We start from the raw sequence: 14,931 nt of genomic DNA, 5'->3' as shown, positions 1-14,931 counted from the left end.
TTTATGTTTGATACCATTGTTTGCCTTCTGTGTTCGCAGTAGCTTGGTGAGTCTCCTCAAGCTGGGTGGCCCTGGCCCCTCACTTTACCTTAGACCCAATCGCTCTAAAGCACGACCAGCTGTAATAGTTTAAGTGATGGTTCAGCTAGCATTTGCTCCCGCCTCTCCGACTCTGGGCAGAGTGCACCTCCCTATCTCACTGATCCTGGACTTGGCCACGTGACTGGCTTTGGCTGAATGATCATAGTAGATGTGGCACCAGCTGGGACCTTACGTGTGCCTACATGCCCGACCTGGATCCCGGGCTGCAGAGAGCCACTCTGAGAAGTACACACCCTGGATGACCGCACAGCTGGGGAGGATGAGACACATGTGGAACAGCTCTGTGCCCAACAACAGCCCAGTGCAGGTGACCTGTGGCTATAGAAGACTCACTTAACGGAGCCTAGCCTAGACTCCTCAAACTCAGCTGTCCGAGGGCACTGAGTCTGTTTTATAGTGTTATGGTGACAAGAGCTGACTAAATTAACTGTGCCTGATGGTCCTCAACCAAGGCTCCTCTGAGAAAATGTTGTATATGTCAGAGTCTGCATAACTTTTTTTGTTCATTTTTTTTAGAGAAGGAGCAGGGACGGGCAGAGGAAGCAGAGGAAGAGAGAGAGAGAATCTTAAGCAGGTTCCACGTCCAGTGTGGAGCCTGATGTAGGGCTCGATCTCACCACGACTCTGAGATCATGACCTGAGCCAAAATCAGGAGTCAGACACTTAACCAACTGAACCACCCAGGTGCCCCAATAAGGCTATATTTTAAATTAGTTTAGCCACTTTTTACGATATAGCACTATGAATTTATACAACACATATCATATCAAACCTTCATTAGGGCCAAGCACCATGGATGTAAGAGTGATAAAAAGCATAGCTCCTGAGCTCTTAAACTTTAAACCCTAATGTGGAGAATGGACTTAAATGACCATATAGGGGATCCCTGGGCAGCTCAGCAGTTTGGCGCCTGCCTTCAGCCCAGGACGTGATCCTGGAGTCCCAGGATCGAGTCCCACACTGGGCTCCCTGCATGGAGCCTGCTTCTCCCTCTGCCTGTGTCCCAGCCTCTCTCTCTCTCTCTCTCTCTCATGAATAAATGAATAAAATCTTTTTAAAAAGTGACCATATAAATAAATTGCATAATTACAAATTTGAGGTAAAATCCTTTGAACTCAGTTCTGCAGGTTCATAAACAAGAAAACCTGAGCTACACTGCAGGTCTGAAGGTCTACTTGAGAATCATGGACATGAGATCTAAAGGATGAGTGATAACAATAATACTCCTGGTAATACCAATAATAAATATTTCTCTTTTTTAATATTTCTCTTTTTAAATAATATTTTTATTTATTTATTTGAAAGAGAGAGAGAGAGAGCATGCACAAACAGGGGGAACAGCAGAGGGAAAAGAAGAGGCAGGCTCCCCACTGAGCAGGGAGCCTGATGATGGGCTCCATCCAGGGACTTTAGGATCATGACCTGAGCCGAGGGCAGGTTCTTAACCATTGAGCCACCCAGGTGCCCCAATAATAAATATTTCAAAAGAGCCCATTTGTGACTGGAGCCTGCTGTGAAGGCTTTAGAAATATGGACTTACTGAGTCCTCATGGTTCCTCTTGTTGGTTATTAGCCCAGCAAAAAATAGGAGTGGTAGCTGTGGCCAGGTCCTCAGACTGAAGAAACATCATGAGGAAGGGCCTTGGAACAGGTGTGAGCGTGGCACATCTGGGTGTCTGAAAGGCACACGTGGGCAGAGAGCCCCTGGGATGAGATAAGATGGTGGGGTGAAGAGTCAGCTGTGGAATCCTCTATGGGCCTTGCTAAGGACTTTGATCTTACTGCTGAGAAGAGCGAGAAAGTCACTGAAGGGTTTTAGGTAGGACGTGGAATGGGTGATATAATCAGGTTAGACTCGAGTACAGAGAATTCCAGCTGTTGAATGAAGAATGGACTGAAAGGGCCTAAGGGTGGGAGGTGGGAGGGCAGTGAAGGGAAATCAGTAAGAGGGGGATCTTGCAATAAACCAGGTGTGAAATGATGCTAACAGGCTAGAGTGATGAGCATGGACATGAAGAGAAGGGGGTATATTTGAGTGATAATAGGGGATAAAATCTGCAGGGTAATGATTTTTTTTAAGATTTTATTTATTTATTAATGAGAGACATAGATAGAGAGAGAGAGAGAGAGAGGCACAGACACAGGCAGAGGGAGAGGCAGGCTCCATGCAGGGAGCCCGATGAGGGACTCGATCCTGGGTCTCCAGGATCACACCCTGGGCCGAAGGCGGCGCTAAACCACTGAGCCACCCGGGCTGCCCAGGGTAATGATTTAATAGAGACCCTTTGTATTATTTATTAGCTTCTCTGTTGAATATCAACATTTCACATCTATCTGTGCAATCCCCGTGTTGGCTTCCCCGTGAAGCCCCAGAGCTCAGAGGAAGGCATGGCCTTCTGGTTCAGCAACTCCTCTTCTGAGGACTGAGAAAAGACTGTTCACCTATGAGTGAAGCCTGGCACCAGAGGCCTTGAAGGAAGTCAGTGACCGGGTGGACCGCATTTTGGGTTTGCACCAGTGGTCACCACTTGGAAATAGGAACTTGACAAGTGTTAAGTGTATGACACTTCACAGTTCAGGTATTGAAAGCTTTAACCATCTTTGAAATATTATCATTTAAAATTTCCATGAAGGGATCGAGGACTTAGCATGGAGAATACTGAATAGGCTTGAAGGATGTCTTCGGTGCTGGGCCCTCCCACGGTGATTGAGGATGGATTTCCTGTTGCTTTTCCAAGGTTTAGGAGGGTATTAGGCCCTTCTCTGGGAACTAAACTTCTGTTCACTTAATGTTCCCTAGTCTTAGAAGCTGTTCTAACCTAGGTGCGTATTCGACACCCAGAATGAATACAAATTTAAGGGAGTTTAAATGTATTCTGTTCACCTCCTCCACGTAAAGAACATCTGTTTCTGGTTTTAAATGCCTGTGGGGAAATATTAGAATATTTCAGGTGATAAGCAGGTAGGAATACTTTGCTTCTGGTAGGCTTTTCCTGAGCATTTTAAAAACTGAAATTTCAAATAGAGTGATTTAATTGTAATTCAGAGACACCAATACCACAATACCACTTAACATAAAACCTTTGAAAAAAGCCTTTTAAGATAAAAAATGGTAACATTTCTAACATATAAGGCATTTTGTGTCAAAAATGTAGTTTTACTCTTAAGGTAGGTTATTATTAAAAAATGAGGCACAACCTTCCAGTTATAAAGTAGATAAGCCATGGGATGTACAGTGTGTACAATACAGGGACTATGGTTAATAACACCGTATTGCCAGGAAAGACATTTATTACATAAACATATGGGCCTCGTATATTCATGTACGTATTAGTTTCCTGTGACTACTGTAACTAAATACCACAAACTTGGTGTTTTAAAAACAATACGTATTTATTCTGTTACAGTTCTGGAGGTCACTGTCTAAAATCAGTTTCACTGGACCAAGATCAAGGTGCCAGCAGAGTTCAGCTTTCTCCAAGGCTCTAAGGCACCATCCACTTCCTTGCCTTTTCCAGCTTTCTTGAGCTACATTCCTTGGCTCGTGTCCCCCTCCTGGCATCTTCAAAACCAGCAGGACAGCATCCACGGTCTCTGACTTTGCTTCCTTCTTCAGTCACATGGCTTTCTTCTTGTCTGTGTCAAATTTCCCTTTATCTCCCTCTTAGGAGAACTCTTGTTATTCCATTTTGAGACCACATGGACAATCCAGGGCTATCTCCCCATCTGACATCCTTAGTTGAGGTGCCTCTGCAACGTCCGTTTTACAGATTTACACTCATATTCCCAAGTTCCAGGGACCGGGCCCCAGATGTGTATTCTGGGTGACGATCCGGGGTCCCGTGGTGTAAGAGCAGTGTTAAGTCCATCAAGTGTACTGAGGCAGACCCATTCACTACCCACATTTTTTTTTGGTGGTAAACTATGCATTACATAAGATTTACCGTTTTAACTCCTTTTAGGTGTTGTAAGTTCAGTGGCCTTAAGTACGTTCACATTGTTATGCAACGTCACCACCATCCATCTTGAGAACTGTCTCATGGTCCCCAACTGAAGCTCTGTCCCCATGAAACATTAACTTCTGTTCTCTCTTCCCTCCAGGCCCTGACAACCACCATTCTAATTTGTCTCTTTAGTTTGACCATTCTAGAGACTTGACACTCATACAATTGTATGATTTTTGTATGACAAAAATTTTTGTATGACAAAAATCATACAATTTTTCAAATGCTTTCACAGATACACTTTTATTTTTTTTTTAAAGATTTTTTATTTATTCATGAGAGACAGAGAGACACAAAGAGAGGCAGAGACACAGGCCAAGGGAGAAGCGGGCTCCATGCAGGGAGCCCGACGTGGGACTCGATCCCAGGTCTCCAGGATCATGCCCTGGGCTGAAGGCGGTGCTAAACCACTGAGCCACCCTGTAGCCCTACAGATACATTTTTAAAAGATTTTTTATTTTTTTTTATTTTTTTATTTTTTTGTTGATATCTTTTTTTTTTTTTTTTTATGATAGTCACACACAGAGAGAGAGAGAGGCAGAGACACAGGCAGAGGGAGAAGCAGGCTCCATGCACCGGGAGCCCGACGTGGGATTCGATCCTGGGTCTCCAGGATCGCGCCCTGGGCCAAAGGCAGGCGCCAAACCGCTGCGCCACCCAGGGATCCCTGATTTTTTAAAAAAAACATGTTGATCTTAGTGCAAATATTCTCAGATTGTTTATTTTGTGGTATATCCCATGGGTCAGGGTAATGTCTGATGTGAAAGTTAGATGCAATTAAAAACAGGTACTAATCTTCTTGTGATACTTTCTAGAAACTTCTGAAGACCTTGATTCTGTGTTCCCAATAAAGAAAAGGAATATTACAATTTCCTTTAAAAAACGAATTGATGTGAATGGCAAACATGATTTGTGAAAGCATTTCCGGGTTCCTCAGACTCCATTTTTTATTTCTCTGTTAAAAGAATTGGATGGGAATGGGATTGGCCCCAACAGTGCAGGCTGGGTACAAGTAGACCCCCCAGTGGGCCCGGTATTCCTCATACTCAGTAGAAGAATGGGATAATGATATAAGCATACATGTTCACAGAAACTCTGACATCTCTTTGTCTGGTGAGAGGAGGTAGGGAAAACTATTTGCCTAAACAATTAAAAAAAGTAAAATAGGCTGGGGGCACCTGGCTGGCTCAGTTGGCAGAGCAAGTGACTCTTGATCTCAAGGTAATGAGTTTGAGCCCCATGTGGGTGTAGAGATTACTTAAAAATAAAATATGTTATTAAAAAAAGTAAAATAGACTGAACATGCTCCTCCCCCTCCTTGCAAGACCCATCCCTTGCCCTCCAAACTCCTTTTTTAAAAAATTATTAGTGGTAAATTATTTCAGATAGGACATCAAATTATAGGTTATTTTAAAAGTAAACATTGGATATTTATGTATTAATTGACCAGTTGCTTAGTCACTCATTAATTCGTTCATCCCATGGGTATTGAGAACCAACTTTGTGCTAGTTCTGGGCAGTCAGCAGTCAACCAGACAGGCAGAGATAAATAAGTAATAGGCAATAATTGAATGTGTTATTCAGGTTGTGGTAAGAGCTCTGAAGGAAACAGCATGATAGAACAGAGAGTAAATGTGCAGGTGAGGGTGGGACGGGCTCCATTTTAGGCACAGCCATCCTGAAACACCCATGGAACCAGTCATATTTCCAGGAGAACTGCAACCCCAGTGGTCATGGGGTCAGAGGGAGTTGCGTTCAGATCCAGCCGTTCATCTGTCCATCTCTCTGTACTTTTCCACCGTCCATTTATTTATATACTTTCCCTGTCAAAAATCATTTCGGATGACTTGTACATATACATCACAGTATAAAAGGAATACATGAAAGAAGAGAGGGCAACTAGAAAAATAAAATCAAGCTGGGAGGTTAGCATGCAAAATGCAGGTATCGTAGTCCATCCACACCCTTGCGAGAAGTAGTCTGCAAATGCGGCTCAGAGCCTCCTGGCAGAGAACAACGATCACTTCAGTGATCCATGGTGTGCACGACAAAAAGCAAACTATTTCCTTTACTCCGTGACCTATCAGGTAAAGGGCTGGTATCCAAGATCTATAAAGAACTTATTAAACTCAACAGCAAAGAAACAAACAATCCAATCATGAAATGGGCAAAAGACATGAACAGAAATTTCACCAAAGAAGACATAGACATGGCCAACAAGCACATGAGAAAACGCATCACTCGGCATCAGGGAAATACACCTCAAAACCACCATGAGATCCCACCTCACACCAGTGAGAATGGGGAAAATTAACAAGACAGGAAATAACAAATGTTGGAGAGGATGTGGAGAAAGGGGAACCCTCTGCACTGTTGGTGGGAATGTGACCTGGTGCAGACACTCTGGAGAACTGTGTGGAGGGTCCTCAGAGTGAAAAGTAGAGCTGCCCTACGACCCAGCAATTGCACTGCTGGGGATTTACCCCAAAGATACAGATGCAGTGAAACGCCGGGACACCTGCACCCCGATGTTTCTAGCAGCAATGTCCACAATAGCCACACTGTGGAAGGAGCCTCAGTGTCCATCAAAAGATGAGTGGATAAAGAAGCTGTGGTCTGTGTAGACAATGGGATATTCCTCAGCCATTAGAAATGACAAATACCCACCATTTGCTTCGAGGTGGATGGACCTGGAGGGTATTATGCTGAGTGAAGTCAGTCAATCGGAGAAGGACAAACATCACATGGTCTCACTCATACGGGGAATATAAGAAATAGTGAAAGGGATTATAGGGAAAATGAGGGGGAAATATCAGAGAGGGAGACAGGACATGAGAGACACCTAACTCTAGGAAACAAAGGGTAGTAGAAGGGGAGGTGGGCAGGGGGATGGGGTGACTGGGTGACGGGCACTGAGGGGGGCACTTGACGGATGACCACTGGGTGTTATGCTATATGTTGGCAAAGGAACTCCAATTAAAAAAAATATACAGAAGAAGAAGAAGAAGAAGAAGAAGAAGAAGAAGAAGAAGAAGAAGAAGAAGGAGAAGAAGAAGGAGAAACACTCCATCTTGAGAGCTGAGAAGAACTTCATGGAGTCTGTCGTGTTTTGTGCTCGTGTCATCTTGGCGAGGCCGGCGCCCTCTTCCCTGTGTGGCTCTAGGTGGAACTGGCTGAAAGTGGTGCGAGATTTTCAGGGTAAAAATGAACCAACCGCCCTTACCCTCTGTAGGTCAGCAGAGCCGGGTGCGGGGAGGGGCGGGCCTTGCTGCCAGCGGGCTCCGGCCCAGGCCGCCCTCCTCCCTTCCGCGGCAGCGCTTGTGTCTCCGACCAGCTGAGAGGACAAGAGCGGGTCCAGGCCGCCGCAGGGGCAGCGACAGAGGCCTCGCGGGATTCTCCACCAGCTGCCCTTCCCGCCTGGCTCCGGGTGCGCGAGGTGTCTGGCGTCCAGAAGCGCCTGGTGCGGCCTGTCCGGCCGGCCTTGGCGCTCGTGGCGTCTCTCACCGGGTTGTTTCCTGACCCGAGGCTCACGGGGACGGAGCCTGCTACGGGGGCATCGTGTGGCACGGTCTGAAGTCATCCCACAAACATCCCCCCAGTTGGCGCGATGGCTGGGAATCCCTCCCACAGAGTGAAGGACGCGAGCGAGCGAGCGTGGCGGGGCCGCCATGGAGGCCCGAGGTGAAGGGCCCACGGCAAGACGCCCCGGCCTGCCCTCGGGGCTCAGGACCTGCTGGCCTCATGAGCTCATAGGGCTCTCAAAAAGTGGCTGTTGTGACTAGAAAACTGAATTTTAAGTTTTAGTTGATTTTAACGGACTAAGATGAAAGTTAGAATTTAAAAAACTGGGAACTCGAGTCTGTTACTGGCAAACCTTCCAGTATGGTTCAGAACAACCTGAGTACATGGATCTACACCTCAGCTTCAAGTTTTATGAGACCTAAACACATATGCATAATTTCTGATGAAAGTTGATAGTTCGAGACAGATTTTGAGCCTAAAATACACAACAGTGGGCAGCCCGGGTGGCTCAGCGGTTTGGAGCCTGCCTTCGGCCCAGGGCGTGATCCTGGGGTCCCGAGATCGAGTCCCACCTCGGGCTCCCTGCATGGAGCCTCCTTCTCCCTCTGCCTATGTCTCTGCCTCTCTCTCTGTGTCTCTCATGAATAAATAAATAAAATCTTTAAAAACATAAAATAAAATAAAAATAACAAAATACACAATAGACTTTCAAGACTTGGTATAAAAAATCATAAAATACTCCGTGAATTATTTTTAATATAAATCCCTGTTGAAATAATATTTTGGATTAAATAAAATACAATGTAACATCTTGTCTGTTTCTTTTTACCTTTTTTTTTTAATGTGGCTATAAGAAAGTTTAATATTATGTATGTCACTGGTATATTTCTCTTGGACAGTGTGGCTCTGGAACTTAAGGCACCACCACAGCTGAAGGGACTTATTTGTACACCTGGCTGCTAGTGAGAGGGACGGAATTACTTATTGGAAATGTGGCTGAAACGGGCCTGACGCTTTGGAGGCCCACGAACTCTAATTCTCCTGGGCCATCAGTTTATTTTATTTTTTTAAAGATTTTTTTTATTCATGAGAGATGCAGATAGAGGCAGAGACATTGGTAGAGGGAGAAGCAGGCTCCCTGCAGGGAGCCCGACGTGGGACTCGATCCCAGGACTCCGGGTTCATGCCCTGGGCCAAAAGCAGACGCTCATCTGCTGAGCCCCCCGGGCATCCGTGGACCATCCACTTTATTTAGTTATTTATTTATAAAGATTTTATTTATTTATTCATGAGAGATACACACAGAGAGAGGCAGAGACACAGGCAGTGGGAGAAGCAGGCTCCATGCAGGGAGCCTGATGTGGGACTTGATCCCGGGTCTCCAGGATCACACCCTGGGTGGAAGGCAGCGTTCAACCGCTGAGCCACCCTGGCTGCCCAGGACCATCCAGTTTAAACCAGACATTGTCTTTACACTGTGAGGAATTTTTTTTTTTTGCTAAATCTATGACACGAACGAGAGACCAAAATATAAGCTAGGAAATACAGCAAACAGTGGAGGCCAAGACAGATATCGACCCAGCTCACTGTTTTTTTAGGAGAAATCTTGTTGGAGAATTTAGATCTTCATATTCCTTGCCATTCCGGACAATCTGCATTCGGAGCAGTTGTTGCACTTGGACCTACGATTGATCAGGTCTCCAGGGAATCTCTCAAAATTCTGGGTGTAAAAAGCCTTTCTTTGTTGGAAAGAGAAAGAGGCTCAGGACGTTTTGATGAATGCTGATATGAAGCAAGCACAAATTATATGCAAGTAGAGTTCCTCCGGGCCTGTGGTATTGACTAGAGTTAGAGCAGCTTTGGTAATATCGCTACTTTAATTGGTACTTGCGAGGGTCAAACTAAGGGACTTATGAATAAGAACATAGCTGGTGCGAACTTCCAAAACTTCCTGCGTTCATCAACAAAGATGCTTTTTTTGGCCCATCCGGCGCGGAGCCCTACACGAGGTGGAAGCCGGAGGGAAGGGGTGAGGGGTGGCGGGTGGGTAGGGTCTGCTGTCTGTTTGAGTTCTTCGTTTGGTCGCTGGGTTATCAATCATTGATGGGAAAAGCTCAGTCCTTATGGTCCCAGCGGAAGCGCAATAAATAGGAGCCAAAGGAAAAACGTAGAGGAGAGGAGATTATAACACCTACGAGGAGTAATCTAGGTGTTCCCTGACATCACTAATCTTTCATTTGGCCTCCTTACGGTGCTTCTCATTAAAAGAAAACCACGAATAAGAGCGAACTAGGACTTGACCGTCAGACTCGGGGAAGAACCGCTTATGATGAATGGTAGCTCTTTGTGGAAAGTGCTTTATGTTACAATTTTAAACTTACTTCACTGAGGATTTCAAGCCTACAACGTATACTTGATCCATGGGCTTCAGCCTTTTTTGCTCCTCAAATCACCTGCCCCCTGGGGACAACAGAGGTCACTCTGAGAAATAGATTATTGACTTGTACTGAAATACTCCTACCAGAAATGGTCAGCCTGGGTCAGTTCCAGTGAAAGGAAACTGGTGTGAATCCCAGTCACTTGGAAGAGTTTTCAGAAACACAAAATTTAAGCAATGTTAGCGTGTTCCGCAATCACTACTAAACAAATGCCTTCAGCAGAAAAATGGTTTTCTCCAATTCGCCATGATTCTGGGCAAGTTGTGACCTCCTTTCTTTCTTCCTGATAATAAATAAGTCTACCTACAAAGGCGCTGTGTATCCTTAAGGAGGCAGAGGACTGGCTTGAGCGTTGGCTGGTAGCCGTAGATGATGCCAAGTCTTGCGTTTTCTGTCGGCAGAGGAAGAAGAGCTGTGGGACTGGTTCCGGAGCCCTGCCTTAGCTCGTTCTGCTTGGGTAGTTTCCAACTGTGCATATACCCTTGTAGCCTTCCTGGGAACAGGGGGTCTGCTGCCATCGGCTGGTCTCCCAAGTGAAGAGTGTGCCGCTGCGGGCCTGCAAAAGGAAAATGTGAGCTTCCTTTTCTATTTTTGTCTCTTCCCCGTTTTATCTATTTTGCTTGCTTGTGTTTTAGGCCGTACCTAGCCTCGTGGTAGAGGTTTGCCATCCCTTATCCACATCCCTGATGTCCAGAAAGCTCCGAAATCCAGAAGTTATTTTGTAATTCAGTTGAGGACTCAGCCCGCACTGACCTGAATCGATAGGAGGCCATGTATAGCTCTTATTTAGCACGACTTCAAATCATCAGAAGATGAGCCATTCTGTGCAGACGTCTTGATGTGTTCCCCTATGGGGTGCTGTCCTAGGCCCTCCACTGGGGACATTGCATAAGGTAGGTGTGTTTACTCTAGCACCTTGCCAAAATCAGACAAATCCAGAAGCGCATTTGGTTCTGAGGATTTTGGATGAGGATTTGGGACCCATGGTCGTATATGATTTATAGATGAATAAATATACATAAGTTGAGGGTTTAGGCTCCAAAGTGTTTTCCTGATAAAAGCTTGTGATCAGAGGATTAGGGAATCCACCACATCAGGCCATAGTGACTCTGACATTGACCGGGTCAGGATGTGGGCCTCCTGACTCACCGGACAGGTCAGGGCAGGTTCCACGTGGGGAGACTTTTCTGAGCTCCCTTGATGACCACCCTAGGTTAAAGAGAGGTGGGGAGAAGGACAGATGTGACATACAAACCAGACAGAATGAAAGGTTCTATTTCCTTTTGGAAGAAAAGTCTCATGGCCTACAGCCCCAGTAGACATTTCTTCGGATGGGGAACTAATGGCAGAAATCTAGAAATTTGTATTTATTTTTTAGCCCTGTAAAATATATGTTTTCGATAATAAAAATTTTTAAATCATGTTTTAGGGGCATCTGGCTGGCTCATTCCGTAGAGTTCACGACTCTTGATCTCGGGTTCCTGAGTTCAATCCTTGGGTGGGGGGCGAGAGAGTTCACTTAAACACATTTTTTTTTTAATAAAGAAAAATCATGTTTTCAATAATGATTGTTTGACAATCAATGGAAGCAGTCATTCATATATTGGTTATGAGAAAGGAGATGGTGAGAGAGAAGCGTGGGTCTGAACACTAGGAATTGAATCGAGATTTCCCGTCTATTCACTGACACCACGTAAAGATGAAATCACAACTGTGGGGAGAACCCAAGGATTGAAAGACGCGCGAACAAGTGGGACAGCACCCCAGACATTTTGAATTGGCCCCCCTCCGCTTTCTCGTGAGTCCCCGCAATATTCAGTCGTGCACCCCGCGCCCCGCAGGAAGCCTGGTGCCCTCGGGGAGGTGTCGCCCTGAACTGCTGCATCTGCCGTGATGCGAAGGTGCGAGGGTGCAGCGCCCTTTCCGCTGAGAGGCCGGGGCCCGTGGCCCGGTATTTGCTGCACGACAACAGAAGGGCCCGGGAGCCCGCGCTCCTCGAGCGTTTCGGTCGACTCTGGGGACACCGAGTGTCACTGTGACTCCAGTAAGTAATGCCGGTGGCACAGGTAGATGGATCGGACAGGCCGAGGACTACGAGCGGCCCGGCCGCTTTCCCCAATGAAGGCCATCCATCAGCGCCCGGGGCCTGCCGCGCCGGAGAGGCTGACAAGGGAATAACATCCCTTTCTCTTCCATCGACAGGGGTAATAACTCCTCGCTCCCTAGGGACAGATTGTAAAAGCCAATAGCCAGGAGCTGTGAAGCAGGGAGGGTGGAAGGATGGAAAATTAAAGAGGGAGGGGAAATTTTGCGTAAGGCTCCGGCGAGATGGAATAAACCATCAAACGTCAGGCTTTTAATTGCCTCGCCGTTGGCTCGGGGGTTTGCGGATGTTCGTCTGGAGCCGGAGGATTTTAAGGTGATTGTGGAAATCGCACAGCCCCGTAGATGCGGGCTGGTGCTGTGCGTGCCTGTCTTGGCAGCAAGGGCAGCGGGGCGCCGACCCCTGGCGACCGGGGAGTTCGGAAGTCACCGTGGAAAAGTCTACGGACAATATACGTTTAAAGGTCCAGTGACAACGGATTTAAAAGTCTGTCTCTGAAGGGGGACGCGTGGCCGGGCGGGCGGGCGGGCGTAGGCTGATGTCTCCATCTCCCGCCGGCGGCCGGCCACGGTGGTCCCCGCTGTCACCCGCAGGCCCGGCCAGGGACCCGGAGCTCCTGCTTCCCAGGAGGCCCCCGGCTGCCCGAGCGGTCCCCGATCACGGCCCCACGCCAACAGAGGGCCCTCCGGGGCCCTGGTCTGGCCGAGAACCCAGGAGTCCCGGGGCCCCAAGAAAGGTGGGACTCCTCAGGCAACTCAGGCCCTTGGGGACGCCGCCCGTGACGCCTCCCGCTCCCTCGGGGACTCCCACCCGCACTTGGTCTCTGGGCTCAGGCTGGTGTTTAGTTAAATCTCCCGCAGACTCAGTTCGCTGAAGGTGACAGAAGTACTCACTCGGGCTCAATGAGAACTGGAGGCGACAGTAAATTTTTCAGGCAGCGACAGGAGATCTTGTTATAGGAGTCAGAACGGGGGTCAGGGCAGAGCCTGTTGATGATTGAGGAAAAGAGAAGTAAATTCATTCTGCTCCGGGCACTTTGTCAAGTGCCAGTAGCTTACCATTGAGAACTAGTCACCCGTTCTAGTCTTATGGCCCTAGAGGTCACTCGTTCGGTATAAATCACAGCACCGCATAGGCGCAGCAACCTATTGCCACTCGGGATGAAATAAAAAAGAGGGATGCTGCTCTCGGAATGGAAATGACTGTGAATATCCCACCACATGTTGCTGTTTAATGCAATATGTGGTTAGATATTGATCCGTCGAATCAAGTCATTAAAATGTGCAGTTTTTGTTTATTGGAATGAAGCAATTAAATGGTCCAGTTATGCCAGACCTTACCTTTTCTGATGAAAACTATTGATTTCTTGCCACAGCTTTATAAGCGACAATGTTTTTGATTACTCTTGACAAACCTCCTTGGAGTGTTAATTAAAATTGTACCAGATGAGCAGGTGTGGGAGATCATTAGATCGCCCGGATCACACGTCTACACTTCATATTCTGCAGCCTTGCATAATGAATAGGGCACAAGAGGGGAAAAACAATATCTTCATCAGCAGAATTAGCATCTTCACTTTTTAAAAAACTAGGTGACATTACATGTTATAGTACAGATGCTTCGGAATTATTGGCTCCCTCCCACCACTACATTCGATCAAAACGTGCTTCTTATGTTTTGCTTTGATTTTTTTCAATATCTCAATTTCAATGAGTTGCTGTTTTTGTTTCCAAGGCAGCAAATACTTAAACACATATTTATACGGAAAATTGAGGAATCAAATAAGGCTCTTCCAGTGCTTATGCAGATGAGGCCATGAATATTAATACGATTCCATTTAACACTTTAGAAATCCCCTCAGAAAGATACCTTCAACACGATCTGAAGAAACATTTTACTACTTGTTTTTGGGACCCGTATGAAATACGACCGCTTAGGAGGAATATGCTCTCTCGAAGCCTACAGTCTGTTAATTTATAATCGCGATTATAAGATTGCTATATTTTAAAAATTAAAAATACCCCGTGGTAATTTATAAAACCGAGGTCAATAATATTCATGTTTTTTAGAAACAGATGATCTTTACATTAATGCTGTTTCTTACGAAGCTTGATTTAATTACTATTATTTCATCAATATAGGCATTGAGGCGGAGCTTTTTCATTTTTGTTGTAATGCACGGAATTTAAGTCATTGAAATTAGCTTTCAAATACTCTGGGATCTGGCATCTATATATAGCAAGGCAGCTTGTATTTCTCAGATTCATAGGCCCTGAAAAGAACTTTAAAAGGTCATCTAATCCAATCCCCTGCTGCCAAAGTAGCTGTTTAAAAATGCACTATTTTTCATTAGTCTGGAATTTTAAAAAGGATTAATGAATTTATAAATGTATTATTTAAAATGTTCTGATCATGTATATCTAACTGGAGCTAACCGTTAGGCTTTGAAATGATGTGGGTTGTTGTTTTTTTTCCTTTTAAATCTCAACTTCTCGCCGTAGAATGCTTCAGGGTTTACAAAGCGCTTTTCTGTTTATATTTTTTTCATTTGATCAACAATCAAATTTTATATCTCAGGAAAATGTTTTATAATTTTTTAAATGAATCTCTGGCTCAGTTTACTCAACTGACTTAATAATATTTATATGTTTTAATTCTTTGAAGCTATGTTGTTGTTTCCTAGCCCGTTATGGATAGCTTCTGGAAAGCATAAGTAAACCCTAAGCTATTCCTTGTATTTTGTAGATTTGGGGAGGGGGGC

The sequence above is a fragment of the Canis lupus genome, chromosome 6 (assembly GCF_048164855.1).
Source record: "Canis lupus baileyi chromosome 6, mCanLup2.hap1, whole genome shotgun sequence".
Lineage (NCBI taxonomy): Eukaryota > Metazoa > Chordata > Mammalia > Carnivora > Canidae > Canis > Canis lupus.
This window is presented reverse-complemented; position numbering follows the sequence as displayed.